This window comes from Hypanus sabinus, chromosome 4 (assembly GCF_030144855.1).
Source record: "Hypanus sabinus isolate sHypSab1 chromosome 4, sHypSab1.hap1, whole genome shotgun sequence".
NCBI lineage: Eukaryota > Metazoa > Chordata > Chondrichthyes > Myliobatiformes > Dasyatidae > Hypanus > Hypanus sabinus.
The window spans coordinates 143434419-143460655 of NC_082709.1; the positions used below are offsets into that span (position 1 = coordinate 143434419).

The 26237-nt window shown below is 41.7% G+C and overlaps 1 long non-coding RNA gene across 4 annotated transcripts in view; it reads left to right on the plus strand.

Moving 5' to 3' along the window:
* The first annotated feature begins 10341 nt into the window (after positions 1-10341).
* The window catches only part of LOC132393248 (uncharacterized), a 51152-nt gene continuing 35256 nt past the window's right edge, over positions 10342-26237 (plus strand). The window contains exons 1-3 of one of the 4 annotated variants that reach the window (XR_009511805.1): positions 10343-14578; positions 18305-19141; positions 19708-19835. This is a non-coding gene — a long non-coding RNA (uncharacterized LOC132393248). Of the gene's footprint in view, positions 14579-18304; positions 19836-19968; positions 21972-23683; positions 23980-26237 lie in introns of those variants that run through there. The other 3 variants (XR_009511803.1, XR_009511804.1, XR_009511802.1) reach the window with 3 other exon arrangements.

Consider the following 26237-nt stretch of genomic DNA (forward strand, 5'->3'; position numbering starts at 1 on the left):
ATACACAAACACACCAGATTTCAATATAGATATTGGTCCAAAAGAAGGTTGGATGAAGTAAATGGTGTGGAGAAGTTAAATGGAATAAGAACACCAGTTTTTCCCAAGTGCTGCATGTCCCTCCACAGTCTGTAAAGGTGAAAGTGGGTTGAATTATAGCCACTACTTATTAATTCTTTGGGCCATTGCAGTTACAGCTTTTTAACTGTCTCACTGTCTGGCACAAGTAAGAACTGATGGCAGTTTGCCACTCTGAGTAACGGTAGACAACTGTAATTCACTTCTTTCCAGCTCTCGTGGTTGAGTCTCACAGTGCAATGTTTTATTTCTTTACATTACTTCTTGGAGGTGCTTGCCAACCTGTCAACTTTTCATTCAACTGAGAAACTCACCAGATTGTCCACCTATTCACCTTTAGGCTTCACATGGGCTTTGAGCAAGAGTGAGAGAGTTTAAAGTCTTGGGACTTGCTTGAGACTTTTCAATGAGACTTTTACTGAGGTGGTCACCTCAGAGACTTCAGAGAGGTAAGTGACCACCAGGGGATTAGGCAGTCAGTGCAGGGTTGCCCTGTGGCCATTCCTCTCACTAAAATGTCTACCTCTTTGGAGAATGTTGAGGGGGATAGCAGTGGTAGTCAGGTTTCTGGCTCTGAGGCACAAAATTAAAGGGTTCAGTCAGGTTGGGGGATAGTGACAGAACATTGTACAGTGAAGGAAGCAGATAGAAAATTCTGTGCTGGAGAAGAGATGTCAGGAAGGTGTGGAACCCACGTGCCTCATGTGCCAGGGTCAAGGATGTCTCTGAGTGGCTGCAGAAAATTTCTGAGGGAGAGGCCAAACAGACAGAGGTCATATTGTTACAAATGATACAAGTAGAATAAGGGACAAGGTCCTGTGGAATGAGTATAGGGAATTAAGTAGGAAGTTAAGAAGCAGGACCTCTAGGGCAGTGATTTCCAGATTACTCCTGGTGTAAGTTGCTAGTGAGGTCAGAAATAGAAGGTTAGGGTAAATGAATCTCTGGCTGAGAACTGGGTCGGGGTAGGGATTCAAGTTCTTAGAACATTGGGATCGCTGGAGTAGAGGTGACCTGCAATTGAATCAGAGAAGGACCAATATCCTTGCAGGGATATTCATTAATGTTACATGGGAGGGTTTCAACTAGGTTGACATGCGGGTAGGACTCTGAGCAGGAACAAGTAATGAGATAAGGCAGCAGGAAAGAAGAACAAGGTTAATAATCAGGATAGACAAGGGCACAGTAAAGACAGGTGGAAAAATGTACTCAGTTAAAATGCATTTATCTCGATGGACAAGGTTAACAGGTAGGCGGATGAACTCAGAGTGTATGTAGCCATAACAGAAACATGGCTGAGAGAGAAGCAGGGCCGGCAGCTCAGTATTCATGGATACAGAAGCTGCAGGTGTGACAGAAGTACAGGTGAGCAAAGAGAGGGTGATAAGGTTTGATGTAATAGCATGTAACACAATGTTGGCATTCCTGGGCAATCATCCAGTGAGGTTACATGAGTAACATTTAGAAAGAAGGAGAGGGCCACTCTAGTGGGGCTGTATTATAGACCCCATAATGGTCAGCTATAACTTAAGAAGCAGGTATGTAGAGAAACTGCTCAAGGTTGTGAGAACCATAGTGTGTTTTGGTGGGCAAATTTAATTTCCCTGGTATTGACTGGACCACCTAGTGTTAAGGCCCTGGTAGAATTTGTGTAGTGTGTCCAAGAAAGTTTTCCCGAGTTGTTATATGCCAGGCTGTACTCAGAAGGGTGCAAAATAACTAAAGTAGCAGTCAAGGAGAACTTTGGCTCCAGTGACCATATTCTATTAGTTTTAAGATAGTGATGGAAAAGGATTGGACAGGTCCACAGGTCCACCAGAGGGAGCTTCTCTTTCTTTCATCCATGGCCTTCTGTCTTCTCCTATCATATTCCCCCTTGTCCAGCTCTGTATCTCTTTCACCAATTGACCTCCCAGCTCTTTACTTCACCTCTCCCCCTTCCCAGTTTCACCTATTGTCCTGTGTTTCTTCCTCCCCTCCCCCCCCCCCCTTTCTTACTCGGATTCCTTGTCTTTTTTCTTCAACACTTCATCAGGACTTCAGCCCAAAATGTCAGCTATACTTTTCTCCCCCCACAGATGCTGCCTGGCCTGCTGAGTTTCTCCAGCGTTTTGTATCTGTTGCTCAGATTTCCAGCATCTACGGATTTGCTCTTGTTTGTGCCCTAGTTTAGTATCATCAGTAAACTTAACACTCATACTTTACATTCATATCCAAATCTTTTAATATTGAGCAACAGAGGTCCCATCTTTGACCCCAAAGTACACCACTAGTCAGAGGCCTCCAGTCGGAGAACTGACCTTCAACTATCATCCTCTGCTTCCTACCATTAAGCCAATTTTGAATCTACCTGCTAATGCCCCTGTATCCCATGCAACCTAGTCTTCTAGATCAGGCAACACACACAAAATGCTAGTGGAACGCAGCAGGCCAGGCAGTATCTATAGGAAGAAGCACTGTTGACGTTTCGGGCTGAGACCCTTCATCAGGACTTCTAGATGTAGGACCTTGTTGAAGGCCTTACTAAAGTCCATAGACAATTTGTACTGCCCTACCTTCATCTATCCCCCTAGTTACCTTCTTGAAAACTTCCAAAAGATTCATCAGATGTGACCTTCCATACACAAAACCATCCTTGCTATTTCTGATCAAGCCTTGACTATCCAAGTGATAGAAGATACTGTCTCTCAGAATTTGCTTCAATAATTTCCCTACAACTGAACTGAGGTTCACTGGCCCATCGTTCTCTGGCCTGTCTGTGCTATCTGTCCTGAACAATGGAACAACATTAGCAAGTCCAAAATAAAAATGGCATACTAATAATCTAATTTCTACATTATTGAAATATATTGGCAGTTGTGAAATCTTTTAGTCCTAGAAAAAGGTCAAGTATGTCAAAGAAGTGAGGTTACTGACCTTCAATCCATTGTGGTGGCATTGAGAGCTGAATCTAACAGATGCACATCTGAGTCCTGCTCCATAAGTAGACTTTGTTTTAAACTTTTCAGTGTTTGAATGGAACTTGTACTCAACAAAACCTTCAAATTGGGATGAATTCTGTCCAGCCTTAGCCTCTGCACCATATGTCAGGTTTCTGTCGGTGCTATTGGAAGCCGATAATCACTTTTAAAACTCATTGCAGGAACACCAAGATTCTAGAGCAGCAGACTCATTACACCAAATAACTCACAGCCAGGTAAGAGGTTACAGTCCTACTGTTGCCAGCATTAGCTGAAACAGGCAGAATTTGTGATTGCTGGTCGTAAAGCCCGTGAAGATGATTTATTGCCTGTGCTTCTAACACCCCGATGGCTCAAAAGAATTTACAGAGATTTCTTTTCACACTTATGATGTAAGAAATGCTGAGCTACAATTACTGGACTCCCAAGGGATTTAAGGAGGAGGAACAGGGCAGGATGAATGAAATGCTGGTGAGGCAGTGTTTGTAGGAGAGGCATCCCATAATGTCTCCCACATTTCCCATCAACCCTCACCCCCCCTCAGTGCTTATGAATATTTATGGAGCTTGTTTAGGCCATTTAGGCCCGAGAGGTGGGGTGCTTGGTGCATGTGCCTGTTTACATGGTCATTGGGACCATGTCAAATTGGTACTGCTAGCTCTCAACAATGACTCCTTGCTGTTCATTTGTGTGGAACAGATTACGGAAAATTGAGATTCATTGGTAGTATTTAATGGCTCTTGAATGAACCACTCTTAAAGGGAAGGCGCACATGGAAGCCGATTTAAGGGAACAATTGTATGGAAAGAATGCTCTGTACTGTGTCTCACATCCTTCAGTGCCTCATTAGAGCCCCAAGTGCAAAAGGAGAAGAGCACAGAGAAAAGACAGACTTTGAGGATGACAATTATTTCTAACCCTTTCATCTTCAAGACAAGGTTTGCCTGACAACTTCCTCTTACTGGTTAGACAGAAAAGTGCAGAAATGAGAAAGTCTGGCTCACTAAAAATAAAATGAATGAGGAGTTCAAACCTGGCTCTGTTAAAATCACAGCCCGTTTATCCCACATGCAAGATAAATTCTCATGGCAGCTGTTGTTCCTTGTGTTCCCATTGAAAATCTAGAAATGAGACAATTTAAAACACCAACAATAAAGTAAGATCTCCCCAGTTTCAGGCCATATCTGATATAAAGTCGAGGTAAAGCCTTCTTTTAGGAAGGCTTTATCTTGACTTTAACAAATTAAGAAATGTTCTTTTAAATACATCAGAATTAAGCAAGTTGCCAGATAAATTACTATTTATCAAATTGAACACACGACTTGCCAATGGGAGGATTTCTACAGGTTGGCTGATCACAGTTCCAATGATGAATCACATACTTGAGTTTCACATAGTCTGGAAAGGGGGATATTAATAAAACCTATCCCTTTGCTGACTAGAGCTGCATTCAGAAGGCCTTCTCCAGGCTGGTTAGTGGCTGTAAACTACAAGCAGCTACACAATAGCTGTTTTGAATTTCTTTTGGAGGAAACTTCCTCCATTCAGGGAACTGGTTTTTTAAAACATTCAGGCAAACTAATTAATTGTTCCAACATTGCACTTTACTTGGTTTATAAATTACCATTTTGAATCCCCTTTAAAACTTCCCTGATATATACCTTAATCTCTACCTCAGAAACCACTTGTCTTCCATAAATCCCATTTGAATAGTACTGTATCAATAAATCTATTATACTCTTTTGCTGTGTCTGTTGGAAACCACAACTGACATTGTCCAGACTCCAGTCAGATTTCTAACTTTCTCTCAATTCCTTACTTTTTCAGTTTTATCCTAATCCACATATTGCTGACATTTAATTTACATGAGATCATCTAGTTCTCGAGTGAGGATGCAAGTACAATGAAAAACTTGAACCCCAGTCTACACTTTGCCTTGTTCTAAATCTCAGTTTAAGATCACATGTATTTGCTTTATCCCACTTCAGTATAGACTTTAAGGTCAGATTTACATTTTATGGTACTGTAATTCCTGAGAAAGCATGAATTGGTACTAATATCTATGGACTAAACTGTTTCTAGCTCAAATGCATCAATTCAAGGCAGACCAATGCCAGCCTAATTGGTGCCACCATATGTGAGTTCTGCATTCCCAATTGCTTTCTTGTTCATCACTGTATTGCCACGTCAGCTTACCTAGATGGAAGAAGCTGATTAAAACGAAACTGCTTAAGGTGAAATTACTTTGTGGAAACATTTCTTGGGCTTAATTGCATTCATTATCTGTGGATATATTGGTAACTAAATGTAATTAGTAAGCATCTATACAAAAGTGATCATTCCAATTTAGAAACATAGAAATATAGAAAACCTACAGCACAATACAGGCCCTTCAGCCCACAATGCTGTGCCAAATATGTCATTACTTTAGTTACCTAGGGTTACCCATAGCCCTCTATTTTTCTAAGCTTCATGTACCTATCCAGGAGTCTCTTAAAAGACCCTATTGTATCCGCCTCCACCACCATCGCCGGCAGCCCATTCCACACACTCACCACTCTCTGCATAAAAAACTCACCCTGACATCTCCTCTGTACCTGCTTCCAAGCTCCCTAAAACTGTGCCCTCTCATGATAGCCATTTCAGCCCTGGGAAAAAGCTTCTGACTATCCACACAATCAATGCCTCTCATCTTATACACCTCTATCAGGTCACCTCCCATTCTCTGTCACTACAAGGAGAAAAGACCAAGCTCACACAACCTGTTCTCATAAGGCATGCTCCCCAATCCAGGCAACATCCTTGTAAATATCCTCTGCACCCTTTATATGGTTTCTACATCCTTCTTGTTGTGAAGTGACCAGAACTGAGGACAGTATTCCAAGTGGGGTCTGGCCAGGGTCCTATATAGCTGTAACATTACGTCTTGGCTCTTAAACTCAATCCCATGGTTGATGAAGGCCAACGCACCGTATGCTTAACCACAGAGTCAACCTGTGCAGCTGCCTTGAGTGTCCTATGGATTTGGACCCCAAGATCCCTCTGATGCTCCACACTGCCAAGAGTCTTACCAGTAATACTATATTCTGTGATCATATTTGACCTACCAAAATGAACCACCTCGCACTTATCTGGATTGAACTCCATCTCCCACTTCTCAGCCCAGTTTTGCATCCTATCAATGTCCCACTGTAACCTCCGACAGCCCACCACACTGTCCAGAACACCTCCAACCTTTGTGTCATCAGCAAATTTACTAACCCATCTGCACCACTTCCTCAGCCAGGTTATTTACAAAAATCACGAAGAGAAGGGGTCCCAGAACAGATCCCTGAGGCACACCACTGGTCACTGACCGCCACACAGAATATGACCCATCTACAACCACATTTTGCCTTCAGTGGGCATGCCAATTCTGGATCCACAAATCCACAATTCTGGATCCTTGGATCCCGTGCCTCTTTACTTTCTCAATAAGTCTTACATGGGGAACCTTAGCAAATGCCTTGCTGAAATCTATTTACACTATATCTACTGTTCTACCTTCATTAATGTGTTTAGTCACATCCTCAAATAATTCAATCAGACTTGTAGGGCATGACCTGCCTTTGACAAAGCCATGCTGACTATTCCTAAACATATTATTCCTCTCCAAATGTTCATAAATTCTGCCTCTCAGGATCTTTTCCATCAACTTACAAACCACTGAAGTAAGACTCACTAGTCTATAATTTCCTGGGATATCTTTACTCCCTTTCTTGAATAAGGGAACAGTATCTGCAGCCCTCCAATCCTCCAGAACCTCCCCCATCCCCATTGAGGATGCAAAGATCATTGCCAGAGGCTCAGCAATCTCTTCCCTCACCTCCCACAGTAGCCTGGGGTACATCTTGTCCGGTCCCAGAGACTCATCCAATTTCATGCTTTCCAAAAGCTCCAGCACATCCTCTTTCTTAATGTCTATATGCTCAAGCTTTTCAATCCGCTGTAGGTTGTCCCTACTATCGCCAAGATCCTTTTCCGTATTGAATACTGAGGAAAAGTATTCACTAAGTACCTCTGCTATCTCCTCTGGTTCCATACACACTTTTCCACTGTCACACTTGATTGGTCCTATTCTCTCACGTCTTATCCTCTAGATCTTCACATACTTGTAGAATGCCTTGGAGTTTTTGTTAATCCTGCTCACCAAGGCCTTCTCATGGCCCCTCCTGGCTCTCCTAGTTTCATTCTTAAGCTCCTTCCTGCTAGCCTTATAATCTTCTCGATCTCGATCATTACCTCGTTCTTTTTGAACCTTTAGTGAGCTTTCCTTTTCTTCTTGATTAGATTTTCAACAGCCTTTGTACACCATGGTTCCTGTACTATACCATCCTTTCCCTGTCTCACTGGAACGTACCCATGCAGAACGCCACACAAATATCCCCTGAACATTTGCCTGAGAACATCTGTTCCCAACTTATGCTTCCAAGTTCCTGCCTGTTTGCTTCATATTTCCCCTTACTCCATTTAAACACTTTCCTAATTGTTCCTATCCCTCTGCAATGCTATGGTAAGGGAGATAGAATTGTGATCACTATCTCCAAAATGCTCTCCCACTGAGAGACCTGACACCTGACCAGGTTCATTTCCTAATACCAGATAAGCCTCTTCTCTTGTTGGCCTATCTACAAATCGTGTTAGGAAACCTTCCTGGATACAAGTAACAAACTCCACCCCATTTAAACCGCATTTTATATGATATTCTTGTCTGTGGTAAAGGTAAACAAGCAAAAGGAGTCTCAGAAGCAGAATACACACAAGAAATCCCTGTGGTATGCATCCAGCAGGATGTTATGCTGTGAGAACTGTCACAAAAAGAGTCTCAGGAAACCACATTTATTCATTACTGTTATTGGCCAGGAAGGAATTGAGAACTGCAAAACCTCTAACTGAAATAAACCAAGGAGTGTAGTAGGCAAAACAAATGTCTTTTATCTGCCATGTAATCAAAGGAGTGAAGGCTGCCATTTTGTGATACTGTCCTTTGTGGCCACCATTTTGTGAACTACATCTTGCTCCGATCAAGCAACACACACAAAATGCTGGAGGAACTTAGCAAGCCAGGCAGTATCTATGGAAAAGAGTAAACAGTCCACATTTTGGGACAAGATTCTTTATCAGGACTCACTCTGGGCCCAAAAAGTCAACTGTTTTCTTTTTCCATAGATGCTGCCTGGCCTGCTGATTTCCTCCAGCATTTTGTATGTGTTGCTCAGATTTCCAGCATCTGCAGATTTTCTCTTGTTTGTGCCCTAGTTTAATATCATCAGCAAACTTGACACTCATCCAAGCACTTTGTGTGTGTTGCTTGGATTTCCAGCATCTGCAGACTTTCTCACCTTCTTGCTCTAATCAAGTCATCACAGAGCAACTGAAAGTGGGCACAATGAGGTCTCTGCTGATGAAATGCAAAATCTGCCATTATTTCCAAACAAGAAGGTGGTTATCTGGCTAAACAGAAATGGCAGTCTTGTGGAAAGAACAACTGATCGCCTGGTTAAACTGGTTTGAACTGGCCTGATACAGGGAAAACAAAAGTTACCTTGAGGCACAAGGCTGATGGAAAAACAATAAAGTAAAGCTGCTTATATCTATGGGACAGACATAAATAAGTAGCTGCCAAAGGCTAGTCAGAAAAGCCTGAGTGTCTGAAAAGAGGATGCTGTCCAAGTTGCACGCCATCTTGGACAATGTCTCCCATCCACTCCATAATGTACTGGTTAGGCACAGGAGTACATTCAGCCAGAGACTCATTCCACCGAGATGCAACACTGAGAGTCATAGGAAGTCATTCCTGCCTGTGGCCATCAAACTTTACAACTCCTCCCTCGGAGTGTCAGATACCCTGAGCCAATAGGCTGGTCCTGGACTTATTTCCACTTGGCATAATTTACTTATTACCATTTAATTATTTCTGGTTTTATTTTGCTATATTTCTACTCTATTCTTGGTTGGTGCAACTGTAACGAAACCTAACTTCCCTCGGGATCAATAAAATATGTCTGTCTGTCTGTCAATTGAATTGAAGGAGGACCTGAGGGGAGGCTTTTGGTTACAGGAGAAGCAGACTCTGGAGTTTACCATAGTGCAAGTGGGTGAACCCATGACGGAAGCAACAAAGAGTGTGTTGAGATGAAGAGGAATGTCTGGCCAGCTGAATTCCTATTCCCAGGTATTACTACTTCTATTCTTTGACTTAATGTACATCCATTAGGGTTCCCTGACCCTCTATCAGGGAAATCTAGTGGGTGTGCAGATGGATATTTAGTTTTATATAGCTCACGTTTGCTTTAATTGAACCAATGAAAGTTATTGTCGGTTAATACAGATTCTCTCTGTGCCTAATCATTTATTGTTGAGAGTGAATACCTGCAACACCTAGCCAGGTTTTCAACCAACATCCACGACACTTGATTGTGACTATTTTTATAATGAAGATTTATTCCTATGAGCAACTGGGTGCTCTGCCCGACAAACTAATTAAACTTAGAAGCAAAAAGCAGATTCTGATAAAAGAAGTTCGATCTGAAAACAAGTGCAATCTGAAACACTACCCTTTCTAGTATTTTTTTAAAAGATTTTCAGCATTTGTACTTTTAACCAATTTACTGCACTTTCATCTGAGCCAGTGATTCACAGTGGGGCAATTATGTGTCCTAAGGGGGCATTAGGGGAAATAAAACTTGTGGGGGGGGGCATAAGCAGCACCCTAGCTTGAGGGTTGAGATCTGACTGACTGTTAGTAGAGCAGGTACTTCCAAAAAAAAGGATGAGGCACTGGATCACAAGAAGACCCATAGCTCTGTAGGCGATGAGCACTCGTCGTCACCATGCGTCTAAAACTTGGCTATCTGATCTGACCTGACCAACCAGACAGACATTACTGGAGATGTCTAAATTTGCAACCAAGGTGCCCAACAGTTCCCCTTGACTCGTGGCATGGAACAAGTTCATGCAACTTAACATTTTGCAAGTCAAGTATACCCTCTCAGCTTTCTCTACAGAGCTATGAAAACAGGTCACACAACAATACAGCGCTGGCCGGAACCAAGCCTTGAAATGGAGTCAATCAGTGAACCTGCCCAACCTGAGGGTTCCTCTTAAGGTGTTCAATGTGCTTTGTATGTGCAGTCAAGAACCATCTTTGGAGATTATGAGACCTTATGTGATTGATTAATCGTGTTAACTGGAATAGTGTACAGGTAGCTTGGTGAACACCACCTCTATCCCGACCAACATGCCGATTCTAATCTGAATCCTTGTCAACATAATTTTCGCTGTTGGAATCATCTTCACCTCGCTGTTCCTTTGTGTGCCACTATCATCGTTCCATCCATGTCAACCCACTGCCACCATCAACACCTGACAGACATGCCCAGTGTGAGTTAATTTTTTAATTTTAATTTAACTCTGTTAATGATGGATAAGTACATATGGCATGATCTCTACGAGCCGGAAGGTGGTGAAGCCTTGAGTTCTGATTCTCCTAAGAAACAGAAACTGCAGAGAGTGTGTCAATACAATGTTATACACCTGGAGTATAGTTTTATTCTGTTCCTGTCTGATCAGCAACACCCCATGTGTCTTATTTATAATGAAGCCATGAAATCATCAAGATTGCAAGAACACTTCCATAAAAGACACCCTGAAAAGGCTCCTTATGGTATTACTAAGTTTCAGAAGATGAAAGAAGCATTTGAAAAGCATTGCTCACTCAAGTCATTTGCCAAGAAAGCTAAAAATGACCTTGATAGTGGTCTCATCACTTATAATATTTCCAAAATGATAGTGAAGTGTGGAAAATCATGATTTCTTGTGCAACAGATGGAGCACCATATATAACAGATCACCATGCTGGTTTAGTGGCATTTCTGAAAAAAGAAATTCCAAGTCTGTTTGCAATCCATTGTGTAACTCATCATCTCGCAGCCAAGATCCTCAGCCAGCGACTTTTTTCAAGCATGAGTCCTATAATATCTGCTACCAACAAAATTGAAGCTCATCCATTAAATATCAGAATATTTTGCCAGTTATGCTAAGGTAACAATGAAGCGTTTGAACATTTCTTCACACTGAAGTGTCAAAAAAGCTGCTGCTTAAATCATTTCTTTGATCTTTTTGACACTGTGGTTGAATTTTTGCTCAAAGTTGACAAGAGCTTGGGAAACCAGATTGAACTTCGATGTGGAGATGTGAGCATACCCAGCCGATCTGTGTGACAAAATGAACATTCTAAATATGAAACTGCAGGGTGAGAATTTCAATTTGATCCATACAAAAAGTGCAGTGTCCACTTTTATCAGAAAATTGGAAATAGATCATTGAACATAGGGAGAAGAATGATCTCAGTTTCCCTGCGTGGAAAATATGGCACTCTCTAGATTTGCAGGAGTACTGCTTACACCTGCAGTCACTGAAGGATTTTTAGAATCAAGGATCTGAACGATCTGGAAATTCTGGACTGGGGAATTAACCCATTCCTTTGAAATGAACAAGAAGAGATCTTATGAGAAGAAATCATCAAAATTCAGAATGATGAAGAAGCAAAAATGCTTTTCAAAAAATGTCAGCTTTTTGTGATATGTGGCTTCACTGTCATATGAAGTTTACTGGTCTTTGGAGAAGAGCCAAACTGCTCTTCGCTGCAGTTCCATCCTCCTACATTGTTGAAAGAGGCTTCAGTGCAGTGAACCACACACTCACAAAAAACAGAAACCACTTGGACACTGTGGGGACTTTTGCTGTCTCAATTTGAACCAGATATTTCAACTCCTGCTAAAGACCATCACGCTCAGGGATCACATTGATATCACGGCTGCTGTACAGCACTCAGATACCGGGTAAGCTAGGTTTAAAGACAAATAAAAAACTAAAGCAGAATCATTTTCCTCATGTTAGCATATGGTAGACTTGTTTTTACACTATGAGGACACTGGAAAGTATAGTGTGCCTAAGAAGGGTGTTGGCAAGCACGAAAGTGTTTTTGGGAGTGCGCTGGGCTAAGAAAGGCTGGGAAACACTGATCTAAGCACTTCACCAATGCTGTTTTCAGCAGCACACCTCAATGTATACACATTGACACCAGACACAGGTAAACGTCTGAGAGCACGGTAATAATTATTCAGAATCTATGAATTCCCCACCCTCCCAAAATCTCAGGTTTGTAGGCCTATTGATTATATTCAGGAGAGATTGTGTGCTTCAAATATTCACCTAGTACAGTATTTACACCAGTTGTAAAGATAAGCCCAGATGGTAGGGTACTTGGGATGCTTATTTTTATATAATCAATCTAATGCTGCAGCATCTCGACAGCAAATCACATTATAAGGGGAACAAGTTATTAACTACCAAATGAAAATAATATATAATTATGGAGAAGTATACAGTAGTTAATTTGCTGGCGTTCTGCTGAGTTCTTCGCACTTTAATGGGAGTGGATTAAAGGAGTCCCCTTAAATATCTTAATTGTTAAGGAATTTTTTTTAGATTTACGTGTACATGTTTTGACTTTAACAGGTTTTGAATGTCAGGAGTATTCAAAACATTAACATCCTGGAGCAAACATGAGGAAATCTGCAGATGTTGGAAATTCAAACAACACGCACAAAATGCTGGTGGTAGGCAGCATCTACAGGGAGAAGTGATGTCGACGTTTCGCTTTTATTGCAAAGGTTTTATCTTTTGGCAGTTTTGCGTTTGACCCGCCTGATTCGTGACAACGTTACATCCACAGTAAGTGGTGCTCATGTCGGGCTTCGAAATGTACACCAGGCTAGGATTTCCCAACGCGAACACTACCGGATCCGCAAATAATTAATATGCATTTACCTCGTGGTAATTAAAGTACAACTAGTTCGCAGCAAAATTTGGTTGGCTTCTGCTGCTGTTTCTTTTGTTCAAACCAAGTAAATAGTCATTTGAAATTCAAATTCATTTTGACAACTTTCAGCGTAACTCAAGTTACTTGTCGGAACCTTTCTACATTATTCTATCAAAAAAACCCCTGCATTTCAAGGAATGAAAATCCTATGGAGGAAGTTGAGAGAATGTTGCCGGAGAGTTTTGCAGAAAATGACGAAAGCACGCTGAACTTCCATTGAATCAGAAATCATTGAACACCTGGGTTTCGATGCGTGGTCTTAAACTATTTTAAGTAGAATGAAGCTGCAGATGAATACTAACAAATCGACAAGAATTCCAAATTAAAGATAGAACTCCTTCAAGTGCGCATTGCCTGGAGCTGCTGGGGGAGAACCGCCCTCTCACCTCAGGTACATCCCGTTCGCTTTCATTTGGCAGGGCCGCGGAAATGAGACCGGCCTGAGAAGTTTTGAACGTTTAGTTAAAACAACGTTTAGCTTTTCCGTTGTTCCGTGCGCAGCTGCTTCCCCTGGTTTAGCGCCAGTGTCGTTGCGCAGGTCGTGCACGTATTCTGAACCGGGAAATTGGGCTGAGGTGTGTCTTCCTTTACGGTGGAATGGCGGGGAGGATGTCAACCGGCGACTGGGTGCGTCGGTTGTTTGGTCAGTGATGAGGCCGCCTGGAGCTTCTCTAGACTTTTTGTTGTGACCATTATTCCGAAGAATGTCGAGTTGTCTGGACGCCAGGGAGCCTGGCCCCGAAACCTGCACTTGCAACCCTGCGCTGTTGTTCAGCTTACTAAGATGCTGTGCCGACAGTAGCAACACGTTTATCGGAGCGGTTTCAAAGTCCCCAGCTTCACGCTGAGTATGTGATGGCCATTTAAATTGAACACAGACTTGACCCTTTACTCTACATCTGGTTAACGTTTGCCTCTGACAAAGGGAAGATCCGTGCTGAATTTAAAGGTGGTGGTGGAAGCAAGTTTTGCACCACTTGATGTCGCTTTCAGGAAGTCTAAAGATATTTTCCACAAAATAAAGCAGTCTTTGGATATTTGCATTTAGAAATACTGTTCGTTTAGAGTCATGGAGAGATTCAGCGCAGAAGCAGACCGTTCAGCCCATCAAGTCCAAGTCAACCACCAAGCACACAGTTCAAAGGTTCAATTTAATGTCAGAGAAATGTATACAAATGCTTTTTACACGGATCTTAACCTAACCCATTTTATTCTCCCCAAGTTCCCATCAACTTCCTCCAGGTTCTACCACTCAATTACACAAGGACAATTTAGAGTGGCCAATTAACCTAACAACCTACATGTCTTTAGGATCTGGGAGGAAACATCCAGGAGCAAAGTTTAAGAGGGAGAGCTTTGCGGGAACTCGGCTATAACCGGCACACTATTCGTGAGTTCGAGAGCTACTACGACACAGGAGGCGGCGCATAGGTCTGCGAGCAAAGTTTAAAAGGGCGAGCTTTGCGGGACCTCGACTATAACCGGAGCATCAATCGTGAGTCGGAGAGCAGGGAAGGTTCTGGCATAAAAGGGAGACACTGCCTAGTGGAGCGCTGATCGTCGGAGAGGTCTGAGTCAGAGTGGGGGGGCTTTAGCTCATTCGGGCTTCAGCGAGGTAAGTGGACTTCATTTTTCCTTGCATTTGTTTGAAGAATAGAGAGCATATCTGTAGGGGCAGGCCTTTGTTCTGGGAATCCTGGGAATCTTCCAATCTCCCAGATGTCCACACCTGCGCCATGTGCACCGAGATGCAGCTCCTGAGAGACTGTATTAGGGATCTGGGGTTATGGCTTGATGACCTACAGCTTACAAGGGAAAGTGAGCAGGGGATAGATAGGAGCTACAGGGAGTTAGTCACCCCGAGGCTCTAGGAGTTAGACAAGTGAGTGACTGTCAGGGAAGGGAAGAGCTCAGATAGAGGGCACCCCTGTGACCATCCCCCTCAGTAATCACTAACTCGTTTTGGATGCTTTTGAGGGGTTGACCTGACAGAGGACGATCACAGTGATCAGGTCTCTGGTACTGAGCCTGATTCCGTGATGCAAAAAGGAAAGAGGAAGATGAGGAATGTGGTCATCATAGGGGATTCCATAGTGAGGGGAACAGACAGGAGATTCTGTCAGCTTGGTAGAGCATGGTCAGCATGGTGTGTTGCCTCCCAGGTGGCAGGGTACGGGGTGTCTCTGATTAGGTGCAGAGTATCCTGACGGGTGAGGGTCTTGGTACATATTGGTACAAATGACAATGACAAAAGGAGGAATCTTGAAGAGCAAATTCAGGGAGTTGGGTAGGAAGCTGAAAAGCAGGATCTCCACGGTAGTAATCTCATGATTGCTGTCTGTGCCATTGGCTAACCAGCACAAGAATAGCATATTTAGACATATTAATGCTGGCTGAGAGACCAGTGGGACAGGACTTCAGATTCCTGGGTCATTGGGACCTCTTCTGGGGGAGTTACGACCTGTACAAAAAGGACAGGTTACACCTGAACCCAAAGGGGTCCAACTTTTAATTTGGCAGGGAGATGGGAACCAGAGTGATAGGGCTGAGGAAGGGGGAAACAGAAATAAATCAAAGATAATGTGCAACAGATGATAGAAAGGACAGGCAGGAGATGAGACATAATCACAGCCAGTGGGATGATTTACAGGGTTATAGAGGCACGGTGCAGTTAAAACAGAAAGCAACAAATACTGGACTGGAAGTGTTATATTTGAATGCACGCAGCGTAAGAAATAAAATGGATGATCTTGAAATTCAGCTACAGATTGGCAAGTATGATATTGTGGCCATCTCTGAAACTTGGCTAAAGGATGGCTGCCATTGGGAGCTGAGTGTCCAAGGATATACGGTGTATCAAACAGATATGTTAGTAGGCAGAGGGGGTGGTGTGGCCCTGTGTATAAAAAATAATAGATCATTAGAAAGGGATGACATAGGATCAGAATGTGTAGAGTCTCTATAGGTTGAGTTAAGAAATGGCAAGGGTAACAGGACCCTAATGGCAGTCATATACAAGCCTCCAAACAGCAGCCAGGATGAGGATTGCAAATTGCAGCAGGAGATAGAAAAGGCGTGTCAGAAGGGCAATGTCATGATAATCGTTGGGGGATTTTAACATGAAAGTGGATTGGGAAAACTAGGCCAGTACTGGACCTCGAGCGAATTTGTAGAATGTCTAAGGGATGGCTTTTCAGAATAACTTGTTGTTGAGCCCACTAGGAGATTGGCTGTTCCAGTTTGGGTGTAGTGCAATGATCCGGAGGTGATAAGAGAGCTTAAGGAGCCCTTGGGGAACAGTGATCAAGATATGATCGAGTTCACTTTGAAATTTGAGAAGGAGAAACTAAAATCCAGTGTGTTGGTATTTCAGTGGAATAAAGGAAATTACAATGGCATAAGAGGGGAGATGGCCAAAGTTGACTGGAAAGGAACACCAGCAGGAAGGATTGGAATGGCTGGATTTTCTGTTTTTTAAAAAAATAAATAAAATTGCGGGAAGTGCAAGGTAGATATATTCCAAATAAGAATATATTTTCAAAGGGAAGAAGGACACTACCATGGCTGACAAGTGAAGTCAGAGCCAAAGTAAAAGCAAAAGAGAGGGCATACAAGGAAGCCAAAGCTAGTGGAAAGAAAGAGGATTGGGAAGCTTTTTTAAAAACTTGCAAAAGGAGACTAAGAAGGTCATTAGGAAGGAAAAGATCAATTATGAAAGGAAGCTGGCGACTGATATCAAAGAGATATTAAAAGCTTTTTAAATTATATAAAGGGTAAAAGAGAGTTGAGGATAGATATACGATCAATAGAAAATGACACTGGAGATATTGTAATTAAAGACAGAGAATTCAGAGGAACTGAATGCGTATTTTGCTTCAGTCTTCACGGTGGAAGATGACTGCTGTATACCGGACATTCAAGAGTGTCAGGGAAGTGAAGTTTGTGCAGTGAAAGTTACAACTGAGAAGGTGCTCAGGAAGCTTAATGGTCTGAGGGTGGATAAATCTCCTAGACCTAATGGAACAGTGATCTTTCAAGAATTCATAGATTGTGGCATTGTACTGGATGACTGGAAAATTGCAAATGTTACTCCACATTTAAGAAGGGTGGGAGGCAGCAGAAAGGAAACTATAGACCTGTTAGCCTGACATCAGTGATTGGGAAGTTGTTGGAATTGATTGATAGAGGTGAGATTACAGAGTACCTGGAGGCACATGACAAGGTAGGCCAAAACCAGCATGGCTTCCTGAAAGGATAATCCTGCCTGACAAGCCTAATGCAATTTTTTGAGGAAATTACAAAGCGGGTAGACAAAGATGCAGTGGATGTGGTGTACTTGGATTTTCAGAAGGCCTTTTACGAGGTGCTACACATGAGGTTGCTTAGCAAGGCAAGAGCCCATGGAATTACAGGGAAGCTACTAGCATAGGTGGAGCATTGGCTGATCGGCAGAAAACAGAGTGGGAATAAAGGGATCCTATTCTGGCTGGCTGCCGGTTACCAGTGGAGTTCCACAAAGGTTGGTGTTGGGACCACTGCTTTTTAACAATGTATGTCCATGATTTGGACTATAGGATTAACGGAATTGTGGCTAAATTAGCCAATGATACAAGATAGGTGGAGGAGCAGGTAGTGTTGAGGAAACAGAGAGCCTGCAGAAAGACAGATAGTTTAGAGGAATGGGCAAAGAAGTGGCAAATGAAATACAGTGTTGGGAAGTGTGTGGTCAAACGCTTTGATAGAAGAAATAAATAGGCAGACTACTTAGATGGGGAGAAAATTCAAAATATAGAGATGCAAAGGGACTTGATAGTCCTTGTGCTGGATACCCTAAAGGTTAACCTCCAAGTTGAGTTGGGGGTGAAGAAGGCGAATGTAATGTTGGCATTCATTTCTAGAGGTATAGAGTATAAGAGCAGGGATGTAATGTTGAGGCTCTATAAGGCACTTTTGAGGCCACACTTGAAGTATTGTGTGCAGTTTTGGGCTCCTTATTTTATTAGAAAGGGTTCAGAGAAGATTCACAAGAATGATTTCAGGAATGAAAGTATTACCGTATGAGGAATATCTGGCAGTTCTTGGGCAGTAGTCCCTGGAGTCCAGGAGAATGAGGGGGGATCTCCAAGTGGCTGTGGAGACCAAGTCATTGGGTATATTTAAGGCAGAGATAGATAGATTCTTGATTAGCCAGGGCATCAAAGGCTATGGGGAGAAGGCAGAGGAGTGGGGTTGACTGGAAGAATTGTAACCGCCCATCCGTGATTGAATGGCAGAGCAGACTTGATGGGCCGAATGGCCTAGTTTTCCTGTATCTTATGGTCTTATGGACTTGCCTTTGCAGGAAGAATATGCAGACTCCACACAGCCAATTCCTGAGGCTAGGATTGAACCTGCATTGTTGGAACTATGTGGCTGCAGTTCTACTTGCCACACTATTATACAACATGATGACGTCGACTCGGGCCTGAGAGGCCAGCGTCGGGCATTTACATGCCTGACAAGGCGTGGGACGAAAGGCAATCTCCATCAATCAGCAGCATAAAGGCAAGATCTAAGTGATTATGGGGCAATCGTGTCATCAGTAACTCATCCATACTGCGATTTTTGGTGACCTGAAGTCATGTTATCTGCTGTGCATCAGGAAAAGCAAGCTGGGAAAAAAACTTTTATTTATTTTGTTACGTATTCGTGACATGACAGTGGTACCCTTGTCACGTGACTGGGGTGGAAGCTGTACTGGACTTGAGGTAATGGTCTTGTGATGGTGGAGTGATGTCATTCTCCCGCCAGTAGAGATCATGTGACAGGTTTTTTTTACAGGTTATAAAAGGAAGACCCCACCCTATGAGGAGGGGCAGTTCGTAACTGGATTTGCCATGTTGACTTCATGCCGCTGTGTGATTTAATGTGATGACGCAGTTTAGTTGAAGGATGAAGTTTTTATCTAATGCCTAAAGTTTAAAAGGTCATTGCCAGCAGTTTCTTTACAATGCTGCTAGTTGAGAATCAGTGGAGAGTGAAGATCGGAGTTCGGGAGTTAAAGATCGAGGAGAATCGATTTTCGACGGTGAAACGGGTTCGACCTTGTTTAATCCTTATTCGGAAAGAATTCGTTGACTGTTCTCGTGTTAATCTCTGCGGGATAGCAGAAGATTGAGGACAGTGTGATAAAGGAAAGGTCAGTGCCTTTAAGCCGTTTCGTTTCGTAAATTCTTCGTGGGTAAAGTTCAACGTCGGGGACTGAAGCAAGATGACGTGAAAGAGAATTTAAATCATCTTAAAAAGTCTCTCCTTTAAATGGACTGTCAGCATTTTTACCTTTTAGCAATCCTACTTAAAAGAACTGTTTTTGCAACATCACTTTAAGAACTGTTTGAGCTGCATCGCTTTAAGAACTGTTTAAGCTGCCGCACAGCAGCTGATTTCCGGTTACGTTAGTGTTTGTTTACTTTTGGGGGGGTTTGTTTTCAGTGTTTAATAAACGTGTTGTTTGTTATAAAAACCCTCGCCAAACTCATAGGTTTATTGTTGCCTGAATACGTAACAGTTTATTTATTTATTTATTTATTTACTTACCCCTTTTTTGCCACATAAATTCCATGAGAGCAAAATTTTGGGTAGTAATTTGTGGATAGTGTAAGAGTAAATCCCAGTTACCTATATGCGGTAATGCTGCCTGCCTATATTGTTGTCCTTGTGATTTTCTTTTGCCTGACTTATCATTTATGCATCTCTCCCAACCAGACTTCCATTTCCCAAATGCAAAGTGCTGAGCTGACTCTGGCACAGCAATCTCAAGAGGAGTAGGCTTCAATTAATAAGGAGACTGGTGGCCATAATCTGATGGCCTTTGAAAACTCTCCAGCTGTCAGGTATTTTCAATGTAATCTGATAAATATGTTAAAAATAACACAAATAGATTTAAATATCTTTAAAAAATTTTGATTTAATATGGGGAACTCACAAGTTTCACTAAAGAGACTGCCATCTTTGTTCATTTCACAGCATTGTCTGGCTTAAACCTGCTGTGTTGTAGGAAAGATGTGATTAAGTAGAAAAAGGTGCAGAGAAGATTTGCAACGGTGGACCTCGGGGACCTGAGTTACGGACAAGGAGAGTCTGGGCAGCCAGGACTTTATTCCTCGGAGAAAAGGAGACTGAGGCGTGACTTTATAGACATGTATAAAATCATGAAGAGCAGTGACAGGGTGAATGCACATAGCCTTTTTTATTGCCAGAGAAGGGGAACTAAAAGGTAGTGGTTCAGGTGAGAGGTGCAAAAGGGACCTTAGGGGGAAAGCTCTTTGCACAGAAAGTGGAGCATTTATGAAATAACTGCTGAGAAAGTGCTTGAGGCAGATGCAACTGCAACAACATGGATAGGATGGGTTTAGTGGGATGTGGACCAAATGTGGGCATTTGGTGAGGATATGCTGTACTACACCACAACTGTGAATTTAGTCAGACTACAGTTTCCTTTCTTCAGTTGCCAGGCTCTTAAGCTCTAGAGTTCCTTCCCTAAATCTTCTCGCCTTTCTTTCTTCATGTCATTCCTTTGAACCTAGCTTTATTACCTAGCCTAATGTTTCCTCGTATGATGGCATTGATGTTTTGTTTGGTAATGCTGTAATGCTGCTTTGTTGCACCTTGGGACATTTTTATCTATATTAAAGAAGTTTATTAAACTTTTGAGGTTGAGCACTAGAAGCCTCTACATCTTTAATTTTTGGAAGAAACTGAACCATTTCATTATTTTTTCAATTTGTTCTTCAGCTAGATTGAGTGTCAAGTTAATGCTTTTCACCTTTAGGTATTTAGCAATTGTACATGTTCTGCCAATTGTGTAACATTACAGAAATATCAATGAAATTGAAAAGTCTTGCTTTGAATTATTTGAAACTCATGTCAACATATAGTACATTCCCATTGCATGTGTCAGTATGAAAGTGCCTTTAGTTCCTAAAACTTACCTTGTTATGGTTAACATTGTCAACATATTAACAATGAACAGTAAAGCTCTTAGAGGGTAATAGCCAATAACCAGTTCTATAAATGGCTGATCTTTCCCACTTAAAGTATTTTTTATACAGTGTCATAAGTTTTAAAACACAATAACAAGCTCTTTAGCTCACCGCGTTAGTGCCGCCTATCATGCCTGTCTATACTAATCCAACCTTCCTCCGTTAACTCCATATTCTTCTATGCTTTGCTCATACAGATACTTTTACAGATGCTTTTTTAAGTGTTCCAATAACCAACTACTCTTTGTGTGGAAAAAATTTATCCCACGAATCTCTTTTAAACCTCTTCCCTGATATCTTGAACCAATGCCCTTTAGTTCTGGACACTGACCATGGGAAGCAGAGTCTGATGATCCTATCTCTACCAGTTTATAAACCAGTTCTTCACCTGTAAATGTATTGAGGTTTGTCTACTGTATCTGGTGCTCCAAATGCAGCCACCTCTACATCAGTGAGACCCGGTGTTGATTGGGGAACCACTTTATGGAATACCTTCACTCTATCTACAAAAAGCAGGATTTCCTAGTGGCCAACCATTTTAATTCCAATCCTCGTTCCCATTTCTATATGTTGGTCTATGGCCTCCGCTACTGCCATGATGAGGCAACTGTTAGGTTGGAAGAGCAGCAGTTCATATTTCATCTGGATAGCCTGCAACCTGATGGTGATGTTGTATATTTAATATATCAGTAATATTTGAGTAAAATTGAAAACAGTGTTTCAAACATTCTGTTGTTTAAATAATTCATTAAGACTATATGTAAGAAGTACTTGAATAGCCAATGTCATTACTCCAATGCATCATTTGCTTAAAGTAATAAACGTACACAACTTATCTCCCACTCCCTCATCTTTCTTTCAATTATTTTTTTATGTTCTGGAGTTATAAGCCATAATAGTGATGAGGAAGTTTTAAATTAACCCGAAGACGACTACCTACATGAAGCACAGCTAAACGTTAGAGTCTTTATTAAAAGGTGCAGTGAGAAGTTTGAATTTTAAAGATTATGCACTAGTTTAAAGATTATATACTGGCACTTAAAGTACCAGTAACTGCTGGCTTTGAAAGCAATGTACACATCCCATGAGCAAGTGAAAACAAACTTTAGTTATCCAAATGCCTTCTTTGCAAAGGGACAGAGACGTTGAGTTTAAAAAAAAAGGCAGGAAACAGACAAGCTCATGGATTCATAAACAGTGAGTACTGGGTAATAATAATCGTAAATAAAGTAAAAAGCAGAAACAACTGGCTACTTCAGAAAGATATACTTTCGATTTCACGAGATAACTGGAATATGTATACAGAACAAATTGAGCAGTATTTTGAAGCAAATGAAATGGCCAATGAGAAACCAATGCCAGTTTTGCAGAGTCCATGGGTTTAAAAGTGTACAATTTGCTTGAAGTTTAACTGCTCCAACCAAACCAGCCAAAATGAGCTTTGCTGATATCATAAAAGTAATGAAAGAATCAAAACCATTGTTGATTGCAGAATGGTGAGGTTTCATAAGTAGAATCAGAAGGAAGGGGAGTCCATTTCAGTGTACATGGCTGAATTAAAGAGATGGTCTGATAATTGTTAATTCAGTGGTGGGCTTAATGATGCACTGAGAAATAGCTGAGTTTGTGGAATATTACAAGAAAACATTCAAAACCCGTTCCTAACTGAATCACAACTTACATTTAAAGAAGCAGTTGAAATAGCTGTATCAGAGCAGTCAGCGATGCAATTGAGTTGCAGTCAGGAATGAAAGTGAGCATGAACAAAATTGGCACAGGACTGGCTAGCCTTGAGATTTACAATGTGAAAGCTAACAAAAGACCAGCAGTATGGCTTACGCTTGAAGTGAATGACAAAATAATTAAAATGGAAATAGACACTGGCTAGGCTGTTCCAATCGTTCCATAAAATGAGTTTGAACAGCATTTTAAAGATATTGAACTGAAGCCTACAGATAACCAACTAGGAAATTGTATTGGAGAAAAGCTGTAGGAATGACATTTGTAACAGTGAAATACAACAACCAACAAGCCACTTTGAGTTTGCATGTGGTAAAAACAGGAGAAACAGCATTTTGGGGGTGTGATTTGCTGACACCACTACTTGCTTGGAGATGCATCCACTATTTGCATGCCACATCCCTTGTAACAGAGTCGAGTAAAATGTAGTACATTTTTAGTAAAGCTTTTTAATAGACAAAACAATAAATAAAAATATTCAAGAGTATTCAATCATCACTTAGTTTATTTCTTAAAAAATGATCGAGTGTTCCTTGCTTGAACGTAGCATGCCGCTGGCTGCGAGCGAAATCTAGAATGCTTCTGAGTTGGAGGGTTTTTATGTGCTCCACCTCCTGGGTCTCCAGCCAACGGAGGCAAGTCTTGAGGTTGATCTGCTTGTCAAACTTCTCAGCTTGAGCTTTGAGAGTAGGACTGGAAATTGGAAGGCCTTCTGAGCGAGCTTGAACGAACCACTCGTACAGGGAGTCATCGAGGCTGACATCTTTGGCTGTCTTCAGGCACTTAGCTTTTAGTCCTGCTGCTTCAATTTTGCAAAGTGACGCGCGTAACTCTCCTTCATGAGATTTCTGGCCGCGAAGCGTTGATTCTGGTATCCCGAGGTTTTGTGTAACTTGAGTTTGACTTTTAGTCTTGATCGTGTCAAGTGCGTGAAGCTTATCTTTCATATCTTTTTCTAGCAGTTTGTTCCATTTTGAGCAAAAAAAATGTCCAATGACTCGCACAAAATGCTGGTGGAACACAGCAGGCCAGGCAGCATCTGGTCAAGACACTTCATCAGGACTAATGGAAAAGAGAGATGGTAAGAGATTTGAAAGTGGGAGGGAGAGACCCAAAACGATAGGAGAAGACAGAAGGAGGTATGAAATCTGGAGCTGGGAAGTTGATTGGAGTAGGGGGAATATGGATTGACATGGACATGGAGTCTAATTACTCATCGTGTTATATCCAAATTCACGTTAAATTGTGGCATGCAAAATCGGGGTTTCACTGTATCTGTAACAGCAGCAATAAAACTACCTGATAAGGAAAAGCAACACGGTGTGATTTATTTTGGAGGAGGATTTCTGTCATCCTTCTATGGTCTGACTTGTATGTCATTCAAGACCTACCAACCAAGTCTTCAGCTAAGGGCATTTAAAGTACCAGTAACTACTGGCTTTGTACACATCCCATGAGCAAGTGAAAACAAACTTTAGTTATCCAAATACCAATTTATTTTAAAACTGCTTGTGGTGAACTCAGTGATTTACAGAATTGCAAATCAACAAAGGACTTGATAGAACACAAGTAGCTTAATTTCTCTTAAAGTCTGCTCAGAAATAGTTAACCCGGATAGCTGAAGGAGGGTCAAATAATTATTGACACTCTTATAGAATTTTTTGAATTGGTTACAGGCTGTATGATGCGTGAGAATTTCCTGGTGTATGATTAATATCAGGTGAGTATCATGAATAGCAAGTAATTACAAAAGCCACTAGTATATAATTGTTTATTGTGAGTTTGTATGTTCATGTGCATTTACAAGAGGGATATCATTGTAAGCAACACAAATACCTCATAGATCAAAAAGGGAAATGCTCTATTTGTGTTGTTGTGCTGAAGTATATTGTTGGTGTTTATGATTGCAGTATATAGTCTTAATTGACACTATAATTGTGATGAGGAAACTATTACTGTGGGGGGGGGGGTGATTTGGGTTCCCATGTGTCTGCTTTCTACAAGTGAAATATATTTCTCCTGTGAAAAACTGGGCATCCAGTAATATATTAGTTTGATATTTGCCTAGGCATAGTCATCATTATTGAAGTCATTAAGCTGTACAGCATGAAACAGGTCATTCAGCAGTTTGTCCTCACTGAGCAGTGGACATCATCCCCTATTAATCCCATCTCCCAGTAATTGCTCCATAGGCTTCTGTGTCCAAGCAATTCAGGTGCTCATGCAGACTCCTTCAATGCTGTTTGCAACCCAGTTTTGACCCTCTTTCAGGCAGTGTATTCTGGGTGCTTGCCATTCTCTGGACAAAGGAAGTTTTCTGAAAATTTCCCCTTGTGCTGAATCTATGCCCACTAGTCATATCTACCTCTAAACTGGAGAGAATATTCCTCCAGTATACCCTTATGCCTTCATACACCTCAATCATGTCCCCTCTTAACCATGGAAAATGGACCATGCTTTTCCAGTCTCTCCTCATAATTGAACTTCTCCATCCCCGGCAACATCTTGGTGAAGTGCACCAGACAGATTTGCATTCTGTATACCAATTCATGATGTACTCTATGTCCAAGCCAAATTATAGATTCAAAGAACAGTTCAGCACAATCTACCTAGTCCCATCTACCTGCACTTGGATCATAGCCTTCCATACCTCTTTCATCCATGTACCTATCCAAACTTCTTAGATGTTATAATTGAACTTGCTTCCACACTTTTGTCAGCTCATTCCACACTCTTACTACCCAAAATGTTTGTACTCCCAAAATGCAGCATCTCAAATTCTTCAGCCTATTTCACTAACATGTATCTCTCTGCAGCCTAAAACCGCCTTTGAAATATAAATAACTTCCCAATCTTTATTTCATTTGTAAACCTGCACATGACACCTCCAACATCCATATTCAAATCATTCACATATGTTACAAACAGCAACAGTCCCAGCACTGATTCCTGTTGGATGCTATTTGTCACAGTCATTGTATTGCAAAGTCAACTCTTTTATCATCACCCTTTGCCTCCTATGCCAAGCCAATTTTGGATCCAGTTTGGCATTTGCTCCAGTACCAATGGGCCCTAATCTTTAGAACCACTTGGAAATCTGTCAAGTACCTTACTAAGGTTTAAATTAAATTTATTGTCAAAGTACAGTATAGTACTTTGTAGTAGGCAGCCGTCGATCCCAGAGGATCATGGGTTTGTGTCCTCTCACAAACCTGGGCGGGAAGATTTGAAGAACCAGCTGTTACCCATGCAGCAGGTTCCCCCTCTCCACGTCACTGATATGGTACAGTGCAAGGAAAGGGCAAGTTTGGCACCAGTGTCATCGCAGAGGTTGCCAGAGTGAAGTTGTAAACAACATCAAACTACCTTGGGGACCCCGGTTCTGGAATTCTTCCTCGGGTTTTATTCCCAAAGCCTTTTCCAAGGCTGAGTTTGGCCGCAAGGCAGCGGAGGTTTAAAATCAGTCTTCCTTCTCCTAGGTGGGCTGTCGTCCAAGACCGACGAGCCCCACCT